The sequence below is a fragment of the Osmerus eperlanus genome, chromosome 18, assembly GCF_963692335.1.
Source record: "Osmerus eperlanus chromosome 18, fOsmEpe2.1, whole genome shotgun sequence".
Classification (NCBI taxonomy): Eukaryota; Metazoa; Chordata; class Actinopteri; order Osmeriformes; family Osmeridae; genus Osmerus; species Osmerus eperlanus.
The window spans coordinates 13,307,130-13,329,651 of record NC_085035.1 but is presented as its reverse complement, the minus strand read 5'-3'; the positions used below and the strand labels follow the sequence as shown (position 1 = coordinate 13,329,651).

At 43.3% G+C, this 22,522-nt stretch overlaps 1 pseudogene; it reads left to right on the top strand.

Annotated features, from left to right (window-relative positions):
* Positions 1–22,522, top strand: part of LOC134039102 (uncharacterized) — a 267,969-nt pseudogene that overhangs the window by 209,664 nt on the left and 35,783 nt on the right.

Below are 22,522 nucleotides of genomic sequence, written 5' to 3'. Positions count from 1 at the left end.
ACTTCCTCTTTTTCTAGACTTATTTCTCATCTCTCATTCTAGACTCTTTTATTCTGCTAAATAATACAAACCCTTTTTACAGATTTTTTGTGTGTATGAAACCATTCCACTCTTCCTATGTCAGTTAAATGAATGTCACATTAATTTGTACAAAATACCTTCATTTTATGGCTTTCTCTGATTTAACTGAGAGGTGTGCTACCTCATTGCTTTTGAATTTGCATGTGAAAGCAAACATGTAACATGAGCTTAATATGGTGCATTTCCATTTTTGTACATACAAAACACTGAAACTTTTAGCCTACATGTAGGTGAATAAAATGGTAGAAGCAGCTAGTCAGTCAGATTTTAACCTCTTTTATGCATTTGATACCCTAGTTGAATAGCTGCAAAAAGACTAAGGGCATGTACACTGGTGGATTAATATTTTCCTTGTTTTTTGCTATTTTCATGTTTCATTGGTTATTTTTGGATGTTTTCCAATAACATTAGCTGTGGCCAAACTAGCCACATAAAGTCTTCTTGTCAGCCCAGCCTTGCCAGGAAGCCTGGGTTGAATAGGTCCTGAGGACATCCTGAAGAAGTCCTGAAGGTCCTGATGAAAATAGCTATAACTTTATTTCAGGTATGTTTTGTGTGTTGAATGCCTTATTCATGGTGAATGAGGAGTCAGGTGGCCGAGCGGTTAGGGAATCGGGATAGTAATCACAAGGTTGCCGATTCGATTCCTGGCTGTGCAAAATGACGTTGTGTCCTTGGGTCCACTTCACCCTACTTGTCTCGGGGGAATGTCCCTGTACTTACTGTAAGTCGCTCTGGATAAGAGTGTCCGCTAAATGACTAAATGTAAATGACTAAATGAATGAATGAAGCAATTGTATTCATAACAACAATACAGGGAAATGTCCAACTAAAACAAGTTTATTAATGTCAAGTAAAGTGAATTATCTTTCCTAGTTCTTTGGTTACACTTGAGAATATAAAACCATTTAAACCATTGCCATATATTTCACCCATGCCATTTTTTGCACCCATATCATATTTGCACTAAGCACCCTATTTGTATTTTTATATTGTACATTATAGCTATTTTATACTTTATATTTATTTGATTTTACATACCTATCCCCTTACTATTAGTTAATTAGACTTTGAACCTCTTGTATAGTATAGTTAGACTTGTTTAAACTTACACCACTTATTTAATATTTAATCCTATATGTTGAATGTATGCACCTTCCTGCCAAAGTAAATTCCTTGTCTGTACAAACTTTCATGGCGATTAAAACCCTTTCTGATTCTGATAATTTTTGCTATATTGGAGCTATATGTTAGTCATTACTTCAAGCAGCAAAGATTCAGAAGCAACCTTTGTCTTTCTCACTTTTCTTATTGGAGGCAAAGCAGTGAAGCTTCGTAGGCAACCTATCGAGTTTGTATCTTTTCTTAATGGGGGCCAAGCAGTTTAGCCGGATAAGCAACCTATTGTGTTTCTACCATTTATTGTGTGTGCTCAAGCCTTCGGTGAACACAACCATTTTTTCCCTCATATATATTTATTATTCTTTATTATCTATTATGATAACGTGAATATTTGCACTACATAGACAACGTTGGTGTCAAAATGTTCGTCTTGGTCCCGATTGAGTTGCTCGTATTCGTGCGAACGTTCTGTTTGACGGTTTAGGCTTGAATAAAGTTTTTGTTGCAAAAAGTGCCTTGTGTGGCACAAGGGAACTCAGTGCTAGCCTAACATCACAACGTCGTCAAACGTTAGTAACAACGCATAGATACAACGTTCTTGTAAGACAGACAGCGATATCAGCGAGCCCTCAGCATTAGTACCGTAGCTAAAAGTCTAGGAAAGTTGAGGCTACTTGGTTCCCATTCTTTCTTTTGGTAAGCAGTCTCACCAGCAGTGGCGCCTTAATGCACGGGCTTACCTGGGCTTAAGCCCGGGGCCTCGACCAATCAGGGGCCTCTTAATAATAATACAAAATAATAATGATGATAAACGTCCGTATTCGCGGTGTCATTACTCTGCTCTACAGTGGCATCTGGTGGTGTATGTGGAGGGAGGGGAGGGCCCCGCCCCTTATCTAAACAAAATGTAACAAAATGTAACAAAAACTAGAGAGGGTACAATTTGTAGGGTGTGCTTGCTTGCGTCGGTTGCAGATGGGTCCATTTAATATGAAACAAGCTGAACCCCCTTTGAGACAAGCTATTCTAACAACGTTGTCCCATGCTACAACGTTGTTTTTCAGATGGAATCGCGATTCAAACTGTACCATCTGCTAACTGAAAATATGCCCTCAAACGCGACTTTTTGGTCTCAGTCTAGAGCCCTGCGTGGAGAAGCTGAATTATGCTACGAGCAAGCTAGCCTAGCTGCTGTTGCTAGCCAAACTTCACTGAGGGGATTGTTTGAATGCGCCAGAAATTAAAAACGTTTCTTTGACATAAAGTTTAGGCTGTGGCATTGAATACAGGGACGCACCACACAAGCTTGAGTTTAAATACATAGTTTATTGTGACATTACAAAAAATGAAAAAAAAGTCCATAGCCCAGGGGCCTCAAGTGCTATTAAGACGCCCCTGCTCACCAGTCCTACCCGGCATCATGGAGCCAACAAGATAAATACTTATTTAGCACTAGCGTTGTTACCTGCATATACCTACAGCTGGCAGCTGTGACCTAGCCTGGCTCTGCCCTCCTACGTACTTCCGCTCAATTTTGATTTTGCTTCTGTACTAGGTCTGGGATTTCGGTGTATTAGTCGGTTTTTGTTAACAACATTTTTGTAGGTCCAATCAGCGAACAGAGGGAGTGGCTGAGAACGAAGACGTTGATGTCGTTCGCTAGTTTGAGTTGTAGTTCAGTGAAGGCAGCGGAGTCGCTGCCTAATATCCAAAAGTTAAAGCCGGAGCAAGAACAATCTTTGCTAAGTTTTGTTGGTGGCCATGATTTTGTGGCCCCCCTCCCCTCAGGGTTCGGGAAAAGTTTGATTTTCCAGCTATGGCAGCTAGCTTACAGTAGTGGTGAAGGAGTTGGCTAAGGCGAACGCAAGCGATTGGTTATAGCAGATCAGAGTGACTCTGGGCAGATCCAATAGTTTTAAACTTTATCAGAGTACCCGCCTTCAAGGAAGTTAACGCTTGTCAATGAAACGATCCCAGACCCTCTGTACAAATAAAATGTACGAGGGTCTGGTTAGGACCAGGCTAGCTGTGACCCATTTTGCTCCTTAGATTCAGACCTAGACCCAGTAAATTGTAGAGCTAGCTAACTACTGTAACTACTGCTGTGTGGGAATCGCAGGAGTTAACCAGTCCAAGGGCGTACAAAAATACAGAAGCACACCCCACAATTTCTCTAGTTATGATTAGGATTCCTCCACTAGGAGGAACCTATCGTATTTGTTAGTTTTATCAGGATTCCTCCAGTAGGCCCTGACACACATGCAAGCTTGGAGCCACGCACACACATGCCAGGCTTCCTGGCAAGGCTGGGCTGACAAGAAGACTTTATGTGGCTAGTTTGGCCACAGCTAATGTTATTGGAAAACATCCAAAAATAACCAATGAAACATGAAAATAGCAAAAAACAAGGAAAATATTAATCCACCAGTCATTTTTACATTTTAACTATGGAGGCATATATTGAATAAATGTTAACTCCTCTGTGGTTTTGGACTGGATTTGAGCACTCATTGGGCTGGACATTTTTGCTGGACCTGGCAACCCTGAAAATGTTTGATGCCAGATAACATTGGGTGGCAGACAACATTGCCACAATGTTGTACCACAACAAGGTACAACGTTGCCACAACGTTGTACCTTGTCGGCGGGATACGTTATTTTTGGTCCTGTGGGCAACGTTGCCGCAACATCGTACCTTGGTCGGCTGGTTACGTTATTTTTAGTCCAGTCAACAACGTTGCCGTGACGTTGTACCTAGGTCGGCTGGATACGTTATTTTTTGGTCCCGTGGACAACGTTGCCGCGACGTCGTACCTTGGTCGGCTGGATACGTTAAAATTTGGTACCATGGGTTACGTTGCTAGCCTGGGTGCCAGACAAACTTAGCCCGCCCACAAAAAAATTGGGTTGGGAAGTTGGGTCTGGGGTAGCTCGGTTGGGGAAAAACTATGTCCGAACAAGAGCTGTTCGGACCAATCAAATTGTCAGGGCGGGCTTTATACGATGATGGACAGATGATCAACAGTAACGTAATCAACCACATCACCAAAGAGCGCTTGGGTTGAATTCGTTTTCGACAAACAACATACTACGTTGCTCTGATTGGTTGTAGGTCTATCCAATTGAGTGAAGAGGCATTTTTTTCCGGGTTCGGTTGAAACACGCCCCATACTCACAGCCCAACAGAGCGGTATCAGACTCATATTCTGACTAGAATTATGAGTATGACAACGTCAGGCTATTACGTTGCCGTTACGTCGCTCTTTGGTCCTAGGACAACGGATCTTGAGTGCAAGTGGTTTATCCAGAGATGGAGATCACACTTGACTGCTCTCAGTTCTGACACTTTTGTAATGTAGCCATAGTCTACATGAATTTCAATCACACACAATATTAAATGTTGCATCCTAGCACGTATAAATGGAGGCAATGCATGTAATTCATGTGCAACTCAGCCCCAGCATTTTCTCATATGCAGAAACGTAGCTTTAATAAATAAAATACTTCACTGAATTTAGAATATAATTTAGTCTTTCATCTTTACTATAAACATGTACAAAAGCAATGAATTGGTGAAGTGTAACATGATAAAGCAAACATTCTTTGTATAGCACACCAAAGCTGTATGACACACAATGCAAATTTATGCTCCAATAATTTTGTAATACAAAATTGTTAAATGTGACCAAAAGGTAAGCGACTCTGCTCCCTGAGCAAGGGGAGTGGCAGGGGGAAGTGGCAGTCGTGGTAAATCACAACTTAAAACATGTTTCTATAAAAATACTAAGATTGATACATGGACATTATAAAAAGATATCTATTGAAATCAGTGTGAACAGATGCGTCTCTCTATCACAACTCAAGTGGTCATATCGTCATAGCTGAATACACAGCTATGACGATAATAACCATAGGCCAACAAAGTTTGACAGTGGGACCACAAAAAAAGGCTTTTAACATCAGTGGACCAGAAGTAGTAGTGTGCAGTATTGAAGCATGTCAACCCTACTTCCTTTTATAAGTGTACTTCTTATTACGCGGGGGGTATCTGGGGCTGCCTCCGCCATTCTTTTAAATCGACTCTCCGCCAAGAGACGCGCCCTTCTCTGACTCTGATTGGCCATGAACCTGAAAAAAAAACGATCAAACCAGCAATGACAGCAAATATTACCCAATCAGGGGCAGAATAGGACGAGTATTCACAGAATTCGGGTGGGATGATTTGCATGGGATACTGCATTGAAGACAACTCAAAATACAGTACAAAACCCGTCCAGTATTGATTCAAAACGGGACGTGCTATTTTATTCTCAAATATGGAACGATTCCGTATTTTAAGGGACGGGTGGCAACCCTACCTAGCACTGTGTCCCAGGGAAATTATGGTAAAGTGATGAATGAAAGTTTATAAGAGTGACAATAATTTTATGAGACATGGCAACCCTAAAGGCTATGTTTTGAAGCAAAAGCATTGACTTAAAACTTTTGCATCACGAGATGCCTTACCCCTAGGTGTCAACTTTGGTCTGGTGGAGGAGAACCCAATGTTGTCATACTAATGCTTTGTATACCCCATTCAGCTGTACCATCTTGGGCAAAGACCATTCAAGGTAACATTTGTTATTTACATCAATGTTACAGCTAATATAGAAGAACCACAGTGTATGCCAATCATGCAAACTCTTGTAAACTAATTTTACTTGTCCTTAATTACAGACACATTACAGGTTATGCTCCGGAAGATGGAGACATTGGAGGAGAACCAGCAAGAGGCTCTCCTATTCAGGCGACTACAGGGCAGACACACTGAAGAGGTGCCAGTAATGGACCTACAGGGGCACCAAACACAGGCTGAACTCCAAGACCTTGAGGAGTGCCTTAAGGTGCTGGAGTTCCAAAAGAGAGTGGTAGGTGTTTGGAAATGCCATGAACTATGGGTTACATGCAGTGTTCAACATTCAAATTGGTGCTGACGATAAGTTCATGACTTCTAATTGCAGACGCTGCAAAAAAAAGTTGAAGACGGGGCTGGGAGAGAAAGCTGTGGAGCTCCTCATAGCGGAGACACTCAAACACGCCCCGGCAGCCCATTCAAAACAAGCCAGGTGAATGAATCAAGATTGCAGCTTCCATATCCAACCTTTCACATGGCTATGTGACAAAAAACTAGAATCACATAATATTTTTTTTATGATGTATATTATTTTAGATTTTTTTTTGTTTTTTATGACTTGTGCAATATGTTGATAGGACACTAACTTTTTTGTGCTTCATTGTCAGGGCCAACAGACAGGACCTGTAGCGGGGACTGTCTGATTTTAATTCACCGTTTGGCACTTTGTTTGAAATAAAATGACTGAATGTTACATGGAAATGCTACCTTGTTTATGATAAGCTTGAGTTAGGCTACACATAACACAAATAGTCCTCCTAAAGTTGTCTACCGTGTAGCCTAATATACAAGAACAAGTAGCATTTTGGGCATATGAGGTCTGCATATGAACCGCCCCAATATAAGTAGTAGAATTGAGAAATATAGGTTACTTAATGAACGTAGCAGTTACGGACTGGCAACGTCACAAAATGACGTTGCCAGTCGTGGCATGACGTGGCATTTTTCACTTATCACGTTGCCGCAACATTGCAAAAGACGTTGCTGCAACGAATGTTTGGTCAGAGAATGTCTAATATAGGGAGAACTGCCACTCTCGGGAAGTTCCGGGTTCTGAACTGGTTGCAGTTCCACTCTAGTTCCATATGAGGGCGCTAACAAGCGACTGCAGAATGAATGGAGGTCTATGGAGCTATACCCCTCAAAATCCACTTTTCTCAGGATATAATTTTTGTCTAGTAATTTGAATTCTGAATTCAAAAGGGGAGGCAATAAAAATACAAACTGCTGGGTGTTAGATTTTTGACGAAGTCGCCTTTCTGTTCTAAAAAGCCTTTTAAAATGTCAATGACGTCATACACATCGTACGACCAGAGATACTACTTTACGGCAAGCTCTGGTCACTTCCTTTTTTCTCTCGAGGCATCGACAACACAGCTGACAGGTTAGGCTCTCCCTGTCAATACACATGCTAGAAAGAGTTTTGGCTTGCTAATGTTGTTGATAATGGTGCTAATGCTCTGACATTCTGATTCCGCTTCGGATGCCATCAAGCGGGACCTCTGGTCGTAGTCAGTCCTTCACTAACCAATCACATAACCCTAACCCTAACCCTAACCCTGTAAAGTCAATTCCATGATTTGCTTCTCAGTACATTATAGACGTGTGAAATGAGTTCCTGAAAGCATGTGCAAAGCACTAAAACGTTGTCGCACCGAAATGTGTAGTTAGACCGTAGAACAATTTCTCTTCCGTTTTCAGATCAGGTTTTAATTGGCGGGGCCAAAAAGTTACCCATCTACGTCATTTCGACCCATCTACGTCAGATCACTGACTGCTGTACTGTTATTGTAGCCTACATCAGCTAGCTAGCTAGCTAGCTTCAGGATGTCTCCCTCCACCCGCAACTGCATCTTCCCTGGATGCAAAAACTTCAGCTGCGCTACAACACTATTTAATTTCCCTATTGATGAGGAAGGAAAAATAGGTGGATTGATTTTGTGAAGAGCCACGCTGATGGAAAGCTTCGGATAAACTCCAACAGCCGCCTCTGCAGTGGATAAGAGAGTCTGCTAAATGACTAAATGCAGTGACAATTTCACGGCGGATAGTTTTAACATGGACCAGAGACACACGGCTTCTCTTGCAGCGCGGAGCCGTACTGAGCATCGCCGTTCATCCTCCGGTCGCACCTGGACAATCCACGGCCGCCAGCAGTTTATCACTCTGTTCTGTGTGCTTTTTATAATTATACTAGATAACTTTTCCAGAGGTATCTCTGGTATGAGTTAGTGCAAACCGCTAAATTGATATTAGGCTACTCGGTGTAGAATGATGGTATTTTGGTGAAATGGTAGCTAATGTGTTAGAAGTAGCCTAGTTGGAGAGCTCACTGTCTGCTGTCTCTGGTGTCCATTTTTACTGTTACAGCTCAGGGGAACATTTCATTTATATGCATCTGTATGTTTCACTCATTGAACAAATCAATTCTAATTCTATATTGTTTTGTTCGGCTTGACATAGCGTCTATTATCTGGATCGAAGGTAGGCACTGGGCAGCGAGGGGCGGAGCTTCAGCTCCTTCAGGCGACACGCCCCCCCAGTCTCAAGCAGAGAAGACTGCTGATTTTTTCACATTTCTAAGCCTAATTTAACATACTTGTCTGTGTTATTTTTTCATTCGAATTTGGATGGGTAGTTAATAACACATTATTCTGTGGTGTGGTGAACTTAAAACTCGTTTTCAGGTCCACTTTACAGGATCTTCAATAAACTAACCGAACACAGAGTTTCCCAGCAGTGAGAATAGCTCACTGGGATAAGATGGGCTCCTTTGAAATGTAAGGTCCTAGGATCGAATCCAGCCACAGTTGTCAAGTATATCATGATACCGGATTATCTCTTTAGCGAAGCCAAGTATGCCACAGTAGCTGTCTAGCAGTATAATCATGATGGTAACGATAACGTTTCATTCTCAGGGGATTTATATTTATACTTAGAACTAGGAGTCTATGGCATCCCATAGAACCGATTAGTGAAAAATTTCGAATTTTGGCAAGCTGATTGGGAACGGTCTCCTGATTATTGTCACCAAGTTTCATGTCGACCACTGAAGCACTATAGCGCCACCAAGGGGTCAAAGTTGGAAGTGTGTTTACGCCCATAACTTTTGAACCGTAGGACTGTTTTTCTTAATTGAGGTATCATTGGATTCCTTAGATGCAGACGATTCGACTGAACCCTGTGACGTCATTGTCGTCATGATGGTTTTTCCGTCATTTGTATTGTACGAAAAGCCAACTTTATCGAACTCCTCCTAGGCGGTTGCTCCGATTTTCATGAAAATCGTAACAGATCATCTTCAGACCATGCCGACGAAAAAACTTTTGAATTTTATCGATAAGTCAAACCGTTCACGAGTAAACAAATTTGACAAAGAGCACGCCAAAGCAGACGTGAGGCCTTGTCTCTGCGACGGTACCGTATGGAGACGAAACTTTGGAAATATCATCACAAGCATGTCATCTAATCATCTTCCTACCACAATCACCTTGAATTGTTAAAATATGATTGAATTACAGCTGTTTATACTTGGGTCAAATCTGACAAAGCTCGCCACAAGAGAAACGGCTTCCTTTTTTTAATCAAGTAACCGAACGCAGCATTTCCCAACAGCGAGAATAGGTCACTGGGATAAGACGGGCTCCTTTGAAACGCAAGGTCGTAGGATCAAATCCAGCCACAGTCATCAAGCATGTCTTGATACCGGATCATCTGTTTAGCAAAGCGAGGTACACCACAGTAGCTGTCTAGCAGTATAATCACAATGGTAATGATAACGTTTCATTGTCAGGGGATTTATAGTCAAGAAGAAGCGGATTCATTGTGCTTTGTAGATATAATGCTGCTACATCTAGCCAGTGCATTTTGTCTCAAAATGACATATTTACCAAACACATCGGCTTATCGTTTCAAAACTCGGTATACGTCTTTGGCGCAACGCCATGAATGTAATCGAAAGTTTCAGGGTAGCGCCACCGCGTTGCCGAAAAGTATATTGCGATTTAAAAAAAGCTAATAATTTTTATTAAAAGTTTTGCTGTGCTTCTTTAACTACTGAATTTCCATATCGAATGCTGCTTGGCCCCTTCATTGCTGCTTGCAGCTATATTTAGGATTCCTCCTTAAGGAGGAAACCTATTGTTATTGTTAGTTTTATTATTAGGATTCCTCCGTAAGGAGGAAACCTATTGTTATTGTTAGTTTTATTATTAGGATTCCACCGTAAGGAGGAAACCTATTGTTATTGGTGACCAAGCCGCGAAGCGGCAAAGCCACTTAAGTGTTTCTACCTTTTCTTATTGGTGGCGAAGCGGCGAAGCCACTTAAGTGTTTCTACCTTTTCTTATTGGTGGCCAAGCCGCGAAGCCACTTAAGTGTTTCTACCTTTTCTTCTTCTTATTATTATTATTATTAATCATCTTCCTCTCCCATTGGAGTCTATGGCAGCCCCTAGAACCGTATGGTAAAAAGTTGTGAAATTTGGCACACTATTTGAGGACAGTCCCCTCTTTATTTTCACCAAGTTTCATGTCTCCCATTCGAGCACTCTAGCGCCACCAACGGGTCAAAGTTGGACTTGTGTTTACACACGTAACTTTTGAACCGTATGACCGATTTTCAAAAATGAGGTACCGTTGGATTCCCTGGATCAAGACGAGTTCGACACACCCTATGACGTAAATTTACGGTTATATAGATTTTCCGCCATTTAGAATTTTAAGGAAAAACGTTTTTTCGCTTCTCCTCCTTCAATTTTTGTCAAATCTTGCCCAGAATTGGCACACATCATCGTCACAGCAACCATCACTAAGAATTTCGAAAGGATTTTTGATTTTCAAAACAGTTTGTCCGGTACAGCCAATCAACTCGGCAGCAAAGACACCAAACAGGAAGTTGGGTCATATCTCAGCCAATCCTTGAGAAATCAACACCAAACTTGGTAGGAACCCTCATCTGAGGATGTCCAAACAATTTGGTGTCATGTGATCACTGGGCGTGGCCGCAGGATGCAAAAATGTGTTTTGGCCAATAACTGTTGATTTGTTTGCCTTTATTAAATGATTCCTTTGTCTCATGATAGCTTGGGACATCCCATGTGTGACACATGATAATTTGTGATAACAGCCGACTTGATCCGGCCGCCATTTTGAATTACAGAAAAAACACGTTTTCTCTACTCCTCCTACACATTTTTTCCAATCTTCACCAAATTTGGCAGAGATTATCTTTAGACCAAGCCTCACAATGCCCATCACATGGTTTTTTTATTTTCAAAAACGTTTTCCCGTTACAGCCAAACAAAATGTGAAGTTAAGCCATCAAACAGGAAGTTGGGTCGTATCTCAGCAAATCTTTGATGGATTCACACCAAACTTGGAATATGGACTCGGAACCCTGTTCTAAGGATGTCTAAAATGTTTTCTCAGTCATATGACTGCTTGGCCACCTCATTGCTGCTTGCAGCTATATTACCAGAGATGATCTTCAGACCAAGCCTCACAAAAGTTATCCCATGGCGTTTTGATTTTCTAAACCGTTTGTCCGGCACAGCCAATCAAAATCAGCAAAAAAGCAACCAAACAGGAAGTTGGGTCAAATCTCAGCAAATCTTTGAGATATCAACACGTAACTTGGTATGTCACAAGGAAGACACTACAACATGTTACCATGTGCAAAGGCTATTTCATATCTCCAAAAATGGTTCATATAAAGCAAATCGAATTTATCGCTAACGCTAAAATAATGCTTTACACATCCACCGGTCAAAAACTGATAGTTTGATTCAATCACAAGTTCATATGAAGACTCTTGAGAATGTTTAGTACACAAATCTGAGGAGAAATTGACTGTAACATGAAAAGTCGATTTGTGGTGAGTATTTGAAACATGCATGCTTGGCTAATTGCTAAGGAAATTTCCAATGTAATGTCTCCCTCTGCTCCTCAGCGGGCGCGCTCCACATTCTCACACACTCAGCCTTTCCCTTGACACACGCGCAAGCTTAGCGAGACGCATACACAACATTTCAGGCAATTGTGGGCTGACCAAGCCCCCACTCATTCCTTGGCTTGAAGTGAAGGCCCTTATGAATCTTGATGGTAATGCATTTTAGAAAAAGTTCTCAAAATCTTGAAACATTGATAGTATAGGCCATGAGTAACTACCACACCACAAATGACCCACCATTAGCCATAGGAGGCGCTACGGCCACGCCCCAATTGTCCATTTTCAAAGTGATGGCATTTCCACCCCATCATTCTAAAATGTCCGAAACTATACATGCCTTATTTATCATGGGAAATTATACAGTGGTGACCCATACAGTCCACCATGTACGGTGAACATTTTGAAAATTTACAAATATCTTCGTATGAACCATGACTCCAATTGACAAAAAATGGGTTTGATGTGTAGGCCACATGTAGTTATGCTTGTTTGAGACCACAATAGCTATGGGAATAAGAGTGAGTGCAATAAGGAGGATGTGAAACTCAATGCTCTGAGTTGGTGCATGTCAGTCTAGGCAGAGGTAGCCTTTCAAACCTCTACAGCCACGCCCCAATTTGCCCATTTTCAAAGTGATGCCAGTTGCATCCCATTTGTCCAAAAATTCTGAAATTCATTAGATATGCCTTATTTCTCATGAGGAACAAAAAAGCCTCAATAACCTATAACGGCCGCCATATTGGATTTTTCTGTATAATAAAGATTAATAAAACACGTTTTTTTGCTACTCCTCATTCAATTCTGATCCAAACTTCCCCAGAATTGGCCCACATCATCGTCAGAGCAACCCTCACTCATGTATTCAACAGATTTTAGATTTTCACAACCGTTTGTCTGGTACAGCCAATCAAATTTGGCAACAAAGCAACCAAACAGGAAGTTGGGTCAAATCTCAGCAAATCTTTAAGATATCAACACCAAACTTGGTCTGTCACGTGGAAGACACTACAACATGTTACCATGTGCAAAGGCATCTTCATATGTCCAAAAATGATTGATATAAGGCAAATCTAATTTATTGCTAACGCTAAAATAATGCTTTACACATCCGCCGGTCAAAAACTGACTCTCTGATTAAATTAAAAGTTCATATGAAGACTCTTGAGAATGTTTAGTACACAAATATGAGAAAAAGTTGACTGTAAGATGAAAAGTAGATTTTTGTTGAATATTTGAAACATGAATGCTTGGCTAATTGCTAGGGAAATTTCCAATGAAATGTCTCCCCTGCTCCTCAGCACACGCGCGCTCCACATTCTCCCACACTCAGCCTTTCCCTTGACACACGCGCAAGCTTGGCGAGACACACACAACATTTCAGGAGAGTGTGGGCTGACCAAGCCCCCACTCATTGCTTGGTCTTTAGCAAAGGCCCATGTGGATCTTGATGGTATTGCATTTCCGATTTTGTGTGCAATGGTAAAAAGTTCTCAAACTCCTGAAAGATTGATAATATAGGCCAAGAGTAACTACCACACCACAAATGGCCCAATATCACCCATAGGTGACGCTACAGGCCACGCCCTGATACACAAAGACACAAGGCTTTCTGGAATGGGTAGGCTCACCAAGCCTCCTCCTTTCACTCCTTGGCTTGAAATAAAAGCCCTTGTGGATCTTGATGGTATTGCATTTCAGATTTGGTATCCCATTGGTAAGTCTACAGCATGGATTTTTCTATGCAGTGACAATTTGTGAAGAATATACATTTTTCAATGGTTCGCAATGTTACGCCTTGGACACACTGGCTGCGAAGCACCTGGACGCGCCGCGCAGTGCCACGATCGGCTACGACTGAGCAAAAGCTGTTCTCACCTTTCTGCAACTCTGAGCTTTCCTTTACGCTGACATGGTACATAAACATGGCATTGGCTATATCCCAGCATTGATCCTTATGTATGTTGTCCTTGTAAAATTGTTGCTGACATACAACAACTCCCTGTGCTTTTCAACTTCGAGAATTCATTTGATGCTGATTTTAGAAATCGACTTGGGGGTTCTCTCTCGGTAGGCTATGTCTGCGTGTGTGTTGTGTGCAACGCGTGACAACTCGTTTCTCTCAAACAAACAAAACAACTACGGGCATGCTAGCTCAACGGATCAATCCGTTTATTTTCATTAGTTTTCATCAGGGTAACCACAAAGGACATTTGTTACCAACATTGTGTAATTATAAAGTCTACAACTTTACAAATGTTCACCGTAGTCTACAATTAATGTAGTAAAATCTTAATAACATGTTTTTTTATTCAAATATATCAACTAATATGGTGTATTTCATCATCCTGCAGCCGATTTTGCAAGCGTCTTGTGAAAAAATTCGACCAGCTGCCAAAACGGTCGCTGCAGATCGCAGGCGATCGCAGGCAATCGCAGCGCTTCGCAGCCAGTGTGGTCGGTCCCATTTGATAACATGGGCGACGAAAGAAAAAAGGAGGCTCTTCCAGGCGCGTCGCAGCAGATCGCAGGCAGTGTGTCCCAGGCGTTAGGAGGAATCCGGCACATTGATACTACCGGCTAATTTGGCACATTGATAATACATCCAAGTGGGTACCCCCACACCAAATATGGGACACCTTCGACTGTAGGGGGCACCACAGGCCACACCCTAAAGTCCAATTTTCAACGTGATGGCATTTCCAACCCATTGCACCAATTCTTCTGAAACTTGGTGTACATGCCTCATTTCCCAATGGGGAACAAAAAAGCCTCAAGGACCCATAAGGTCCGCCATGATGGATTTTCCTGTACAGTGATAATTTGGGAAAACCTTCAAAATTCCTCTCCTCTTGAACCAAAGTTCCAATTGACTTGACATTTTGAACAGATATGTATCATGGATGTATCTAAAAACGTTACTTAAGACAGTTGAATCAAATACAAAATGGCTGAAAGGGGTGTACTTATGTAAATGTCCACATTGCCTCAATATGTTTGTGTCACTAAATCAAATGTCATTTTGAATGATGGTTTTTCAAACCTAATAGGGTTTGAAACATCACTCTGAAGTACCATAAATAATTTCACCTTGGTATGTCAAAATATGATTGAATTAGGGCTGTTTCAACCTTGGCTGAATCTAACAACGCTTACCACAGGAGAAACAGCTTACTTTTTCATACAGTAATTGAACATGACAATATGAGACAACATGACAATATGAGAATAGCTTAATGGGCTGGGACGGTGACCTGCAAAGTATAAGGTTGTAGGTTCGATTCCAGCCACAGTGGTTGAGCCTGTCTTAAATTTGAATATCTGTTTAGTTAAACAGGATGACATCGTTCTGAAGTACCATGCGCAATTTCACCTTGATATGTGAAAAGATCATTGAATTACAGCTGTTTGGCCGAATCGAACAATCCGGGCTACAGGAGAAACGGCTTCCTTTTTTTGTACAGTAATTTACTACGTATTCTCATCCTTGAGGGTAGCTCAATGGGTTGAAACGTGTCCTACAAAGTGCAAGGTCACAGGTTCGAATCCAGGCACAGTATTTTGGCCTGTCATAATTTTGATTACTTGTTTAGTTAAACAGGCACACATCATTCTGAAATACCATGCACAATGTCATGCAATTTCACCTTGAAATGTCAACCATTTCTTAACCTTTGTCCCAAAGCTGATCTTAAACTAATACTCATATCACACAGTTGGAGCACAGCTAGATAATTAGCGTCAGCACCCTTGGGTACCCAGCATGCAGTGCGGCATGTCAAAAAACGCAAAGACTTGTGGAAAATAGTTTGGTTACAACAGCCGTGCGAGGGATTTCAGTTGTTGTGTCCGTTCAGTTAAATGTTTGTAATGTTATTGTTGGTTAGTTAATGTAATCTTGTTGGTCACCCTGATTGTGCATGTTGTGTAGTTTAATGGGACCAGAGAGTCGGCTACTGTACTGTCACAGGCTATTCTCGCAAGGAGCTGAATATGAGTACTGCCCTAGCCCAGTTGCCCACATGACTATTGTTAGTTGAGCATTGACTGAGAGTCTGGAATGAGATCAACTCAAGAAGAGTTTCAATATCCTATAAAAAGTTAATACTCAGCCCTTACTAATTATAAAATCTCAGCAGTTTGTGTGTAGCAGAGAGGCTTGAGAGACTGACTTGTAACCTTATACTCATGATTTCAAATTCCTGTTCAGCCTATTGTTGTTCGCCAAACATGAAGTAGTTTTGCTCTCTTGTTGTCCAAGTCTCGATCTTCTACAGTGTACATGTTTATAATATTTAGCCATTTTGCGGAGGAACCCGCATTGCTGCTTGCAGCTATATTTTCCTATTGGAACCGCTTTGTTGAAAATATTTGTTGGGAAAAAGTCTGGTTGTTGCCCCAAAAGTACTTATTATTTAACAAAATCAAAGAAGTTTCCTTTAAGATTTTCCATAGATATTATCCTGCAAGTGACTACATGAGAAAGTATAAAAAGGATATACTTTTTAATTGTACCTTTTGTGACGAGCACCCAGAGACAGTGGTTCATCTGTTCTGGCATTGTACTCATACTAAAAAACAAAATCTCTCTAAATTTAGTACTTTGTACTTCTGTGGAAAGATGTATTATTTGGTTTCTTTTCCTTTGATTTAAGTAACAAAGATACATTTTATGTAATTAATTTAGTTTTATTACTTGCCAAATTTCATATCCATAAATGTAAATTTAGTGACAAAAACCCTGTTTTCTTGTCTTGCAAAAAGAAATTGATCAATACTTCCATAATAATCCAATACTCTACCAACAAAAAAGCACTTAAATTGATAAATGTTTGTTTGTCCCTTGAGGTCTTTGTTTAAAAGGTCTGTACCCCAGGGGGGTGTTCCATCAACGTTGATTAAGGAAAAGTGAGACTTAGTTCGCCAAGTCTCACTTACTTTAGTGAGAGTTCCGTTCCATTAAGGTGGCTTATTTTAGTTCTAGCTACATAACCAAGGTAACTTATACTTCGGAACTAGCCTGATCCGTGTCAGGCTAAAAGTCAATCTAAACTAAAATGTGTTGCAAATAATTTAAAACAGACGGAAACAGAATCTCAAAAGACAGTTCTATCGAGTAAATTCCTGCGCGCAAAGCACTTTAGTCCGTGTTCGGAAACGTAAATTCAGACTTTTTGAAGTGCAGACATGAATGATTTACATGTTTATTTCATATCCAAAAAATATATTAATTTAAATAAACAAGTTAAGACATAATGGCACTTTAACTGTTTTCAAAAGCCATTGGTTATTGACATAAGGCCTTTGAAACTAAGCAGAGCGTCTAGACAAGTTACAATCAATTATGGCGTATCCGTTCTTTGACAACTCTGTGGTGGATGAAGGTGCTCAGATTATACAAAGAGCGTTTATCCCACCAGCCCCAAGGGTCTTCAAAGACAGAAGTAATGCTTCCCTGACCAATATCTGTGGAATAAGTATAGGTTCAGCAGGCCCAGCATAGTTTATCTAGATAGATTTAATTGTCATTCTTAAAAAAATAAAGTGGGGTCACCATCTGCAGGAGGGGTCATGGGGGTCGGGTACAGTGTGAGACGGGCGGCGGCCGAAGGCGGGGGCCTTGGCGGTCCGATCCTCCGCTGCAGAAGCTAGCTCTAGGGACGTGGAACCTCACCTCGCTGGCGGGAAAGGAGCCAGAGCTGGTGCGCGAGGGAGAGAAGTTCCGGCTAGATATAGTCGGCCTCGCCTCAACGCACAGCATCGGCTCCGGAACCAGTGTCCTTGACAGGGGCTGGACTCTCTTCCACTCTGGAGTTGCCCTCTGTGATAGGCGTTGAGCTGGGGTGGGAATACTTGTTTCCTCTCGGTTCGGCGTCTGTACGTTGGGGTTCACCCCGGTGGACGAGAGGGTAGCCTCCCTCCGCCTTCGGGTGGGGGGACGGGTCCTCACTGTTGTTTGTGCTTACGCACCAAACGGCAGCACAGAGTACCCACCCTTATTGGAGTCTCTGGGGGGGGGGTGCTGGAAAGTGCTAGACACGGCTTGTCCATAACGAACACCATGTTCAAGCATAAGGGTGTTCATATGTGCACTTGGCACCAGGACACCCGAGGTCTCAGTTCGATGATCGACTTTTTAGTCGTGTCGTCGGATCTGAGGCCGAATGTCTTGGACACTCAGGTGAGGAGAGGGGCGGAGCTGTCAACTGATCACCACCTGGTGGTGAGTTGGCTACGATGGTGGGGGAAGACGCCGGTCAGGCCTGGCAGGCCCAAACTTAATGTGAGGGTCTACTGGGAACGGCTGGCAGAATCCCCTGTCAGAAGGAGCTTCAACTCCCACCTCCGGGAAAACTTCGATCATGTCTCGGGGGAGGCCGGGGACATTGAGTCCGAATGGGCCATGTTCCGGGCCTCCATTGTTAAGGCAGCTGACCGGCATTGTTAAGGCAGCTGGTGCATGTCACGGCGGCAACCCTCGGACCCGGTGTTGGACGCCGGAGGTGAGGGATGCTGTCAAGCTGAAGAAGGAGGCCTGTCGGACTTTGTTGGCTGGTAGGACTCCAGAGGCAGCTGATGTGTACCGGCAGGCCAAGTGGAATGCGGCTTTGGCGGTCGCGGAGGCAAAAACCCGGGCGTGGGAGGAGTTCGGCGAGGCCATGGAGAATGACTTCCGAACGTCTTCGAAAAGGTTCTGGACCACAATCCGGCGACTCAGGAGGGGGAAGCAGTGCACTGTCAACGCTGTATATGGTGGGGATGGTGCGCTGCCGACCTCAGCGGGGGACGTCCTGGGTCGGTGGAAGGAATACTTTGAAGACCTCCTTCATTCCACCAACACGCTTTCCGACTTGGAGGCAGAGTCTGGGGACATCGGGGGGGGGCCCTTCTATCTCTGGGGCTGAGGTCGCCGAGGTGGTTGAAAAGCTCTGCGGTGGCAAGGCCCCTGGGGTGGATGAGGTCCGCCCGGAGTTCCTTAAGGCTCTGGATGTTGTAGGGCTGCCTTGGTTGACACGACTTTGCAACATCGCGTGGACATCGGGGACAGTGCCTCTGGACTAGCAGACCGGGGTGGTGGTTCCCCTCTTTAAAAAGGGGGACCGGAGGGTGTGCTCCAACTTTAGGGGGATCACACTCCTCAGCCTCCCTGGGAAAGTCTAGTCAGGGGTCCTGGAGAGGAGGGTCCGTCGGATTGTAGAACCTCGGATTTAGGAGGAGCAATGTGGTTTTCGTCCTGGCCGTGGAACTGTGGACCAGCTCTACACCCTCGGCAGGGTTCTGGAGGGTGCATGGGAGTTCGCCCAACCAGTCTACACATGTTTTGTGGATTTGGAAAAGGCGTTCGACCGTGTCCCTCGGGGGCTCATGTGGGGGGTGCTCCGGGAGTACGGGGTACCGGATTCCCTGATCGGGGCTGTTCGGTTCCTGTACGACCGGTGCCAGAGTTTGGTCCGCATTGCCGGTAGTAGGTCAAACTTGTTCCCGGTGAGGGTTGGACTCCGCCAGGGCTGCCCTTTGTCACCAATTCTGTTCAGAATTTATATGGACAGGATTTCTAGGCGCAGCCAGGGCGTTGAGGGGTTCCGGTTTGGTGACCTCAGGATCGGGTCGCTGCTTTTTGCGGATGATGTGGTCCTGTTGGCTTCATCGGGCCATGACCTTCAGCTCTCACTGGAGCGGTTCGCAACCGACAAAGTGACTGGGATGGGAATCAACACCTCCAAATCTGAGGCCATGGTTATCGACCGGAAAAGGGTGGAGTGCAATCTCCGGGTCGGGGAGGAGATCTTGTCCCAAGTGGAGAAGTTTAAGTATCTCGGGGTCTTGTTCACGAGTGAGGGAAGGATGGAGCACGAGATCGACAGGCGGATTGTTGCAGCGTCCGCAGTGATGCGGGCTCTGCATCGGTCCGTCGTGGTGAAGAAGGTGAGTCCAAAGGCGAAGCTCTCTATTTACCAGTCGATCTACGTTCCTACCCTCACCTATGGTCACAAACTGTGGGTAGTGACCGAAAGAACGAGATCGCGAATACAAGCGGCCAAAATGAGTTTTCTCCGCAGGGTGTCCGGGGTCTCCCTTAGAGATAGGGTGAGAAGCTCGGTCATCCGGGAGGGGCTCATAGTAGAACCGCTGCTCCTCTGCGTCGAGAGGGGCCAGTTTAGGTGGCTCGGACATCTGATAAGGATGCCTCCTGGACGCCTCCCTGGTGAGGTGTTCTGGGCACGTCCCACTGGGAAGAGGCCCCGGGGAAGACCCAGGACACGCTGGAGGGACTATGTCTCTCAGCTGGCCTGGGAACGCCTCGGGGTCCCCCAGGAAGAGCTGGTGGAAGTGGCTGGGGAGAGGGAAGTCTGGGCCTCCCTGCTTAGGTTGCTGCCCCCGCAACCCGACCACCGGAAAAGCGGCAGATGATGGATGGAAAAAATAAATACATAAATATATATATATATGAAATTACACTTTAGCAACTCTTAAGGATGGCGATGAACACATAAGAGCAGCCTACCATCCTTTGTAGAAAGTAATAGAAAGGAGAGTAGTAGACTATAATAGTAGAAAGGAGGGTAGTAGACTGCAGTCTATGTAGGTAGGCCTAGACTATGTAGTCTGCTGGAATCACACACAAGGAAGCAAACTCACTGTAGCCAAGCCTTGACACTGTTCAGTCTGTCTGCATCTCTGTGTGTCTTTGCATGTGGGACATTCTTGAACGGGCAACTATGCCAGGAAATATGAAGGGTATACCTTGCTCCAAAGCAGACTTTTTATTCATTTGTATAAAGTATTTTCATTGTTTAAAGTAGCCTATATGTTGACAAGCCTCTATATTACCTCTCCTTCTGGCTTCCCAAATATTCAGGTTGAAAAAGCGTTTCTAAAATGCTCTCTAGAGTGGCAAAAATTAGACCAAGTGCCCTACTGTCTGCCATTCACATTGTAAAATATGTTTGAGTGCCCAGGGTGCCCCTTAACGCAATAAATGATAGTGTGCCCTCTATACATTTCAAAACATGTCTTAATGAGTTCCTTTATAGTAAAGAAAATGTGATGCAGTACCCTATAAGGTGCCCTTACAATGGTCTATATTTGACTGTTCCCGTGCCCTTACTTCCAATGGAAAAGGGTGCTGTTATTAAGTGCCCTTTATGCTACCCCTACATGACAGTGTCCCAAATGGTGCCCTTTCGAAAGAAGACGATTAGATGCTGTGCCCAACAGTCTCCCCTAATGTTACCACTAGGGCATGCTTTCCCAAAGTGAGGCTGTGACGACACTTGGGGTGTCGTCCCATTCCCATTGTTACACTGGTGAGAGCCCATGTCGTGCAGTAGCAGCCCTTTAAATTTTTCTGCCCCTGCCCTTCAAACAGCCACAGTCTGCCACTGTCCAAGCCCCCTCTGGATCTGTGGAGGCATACTATGTTAATTGGAAATCTGGAAATATGGGGCAGCTGTCCATACACTGTCAGCCAGAATAGTAATAATTGGATTTGGATTAAATATGCACACGTAATATAATAATTATATATTCTTAGTCATGCTGAGCAATTTTAAATGACTGTTCTGCCAAGCAAAGTGTGCTACAGTTTGGGTCCTTCTGATCTGAAAGTTTTGCTGGATCTGCAATAATACTTATTTCAGTGAATCCCCATTTTAGTCATGGTTATCTTTCCCTTCTATCTTAAAGCTCAGCACTTAGCCTATCAGTTAATAAATGTGTGTGGCAAAGTTATTTTGAAGTAGGCCCATTTATTAATTTTGTTCAAGATGTGAAGACAAAAACATTATTAGCCCACATCAAGTGCCATGGCCTTCTTCAGTGTTTTGAATTTTAACCTACAATTTTCAATTGCTGCCACGTTCTTTTTTGGGCTATTATTCTCAATCTCCTGTTGAGAATATTGGCCATAGGCTACTGTCAGAACGGTTTCAGACAGCTCATCAAATTACGCTAATTATCAGTAGGCCTAACTGCATATAGTTATGTTAAGGAGATTTGGTAGGCCTACAATTTACGCATTTTAATGGTTGTAATGGTTTGACAAGTTGTCTCCCTTGCCGTGTTAATTGCGGCAACATTGCCCTTTTTGGGGACAACTCCAAAAAAACTCAAAAACTCAATTTACGCTGCTGAAAATAACGCCCCTCTGCTGGTTTACGCTTTGCTTTTTGCGACATAACTCCTCTTTTCGACGATCGCCTGATCTGGGCTGCACAGTCTAAGCCTATTGAGGTCTAGCTTGAATTAGCGTTGCCTGTTAGTGGAACGGAACGTTAGTGAAACGGCTTGAGGCCGAATTATACTTCTCCGACTCCGTTGCGGACGGACGGAGTCGGACGGATTGGTTGAATTTATAGTACTCCGAAGGCTGTGGGTGCTGAAAACAATTCACCGCCAGAAGAGTAGGTGGCGCAACGTTTTTTTGTAAGTCGTCGTCGAGTGTTTATTTACCTAGGTTATCGAGAAGTCGGAGCAAATGTACAAATGAGCCGTTTCATCAATAAAATACGCACATTTTCAGCAACTACACTGCCCATTTCTCGTCACATTTGAATTCAGATGCTGATTTACATGTACTGTTTAGCTGAAATATGAATTGTAAAAACTTACAGCAATGGCGGTCAAAGGATTCTGTTTGTCCTGTTTATCACGGCAACCCCGCCCCTGACGCAAGCGGTTTTTAATACGGACCAATCACAG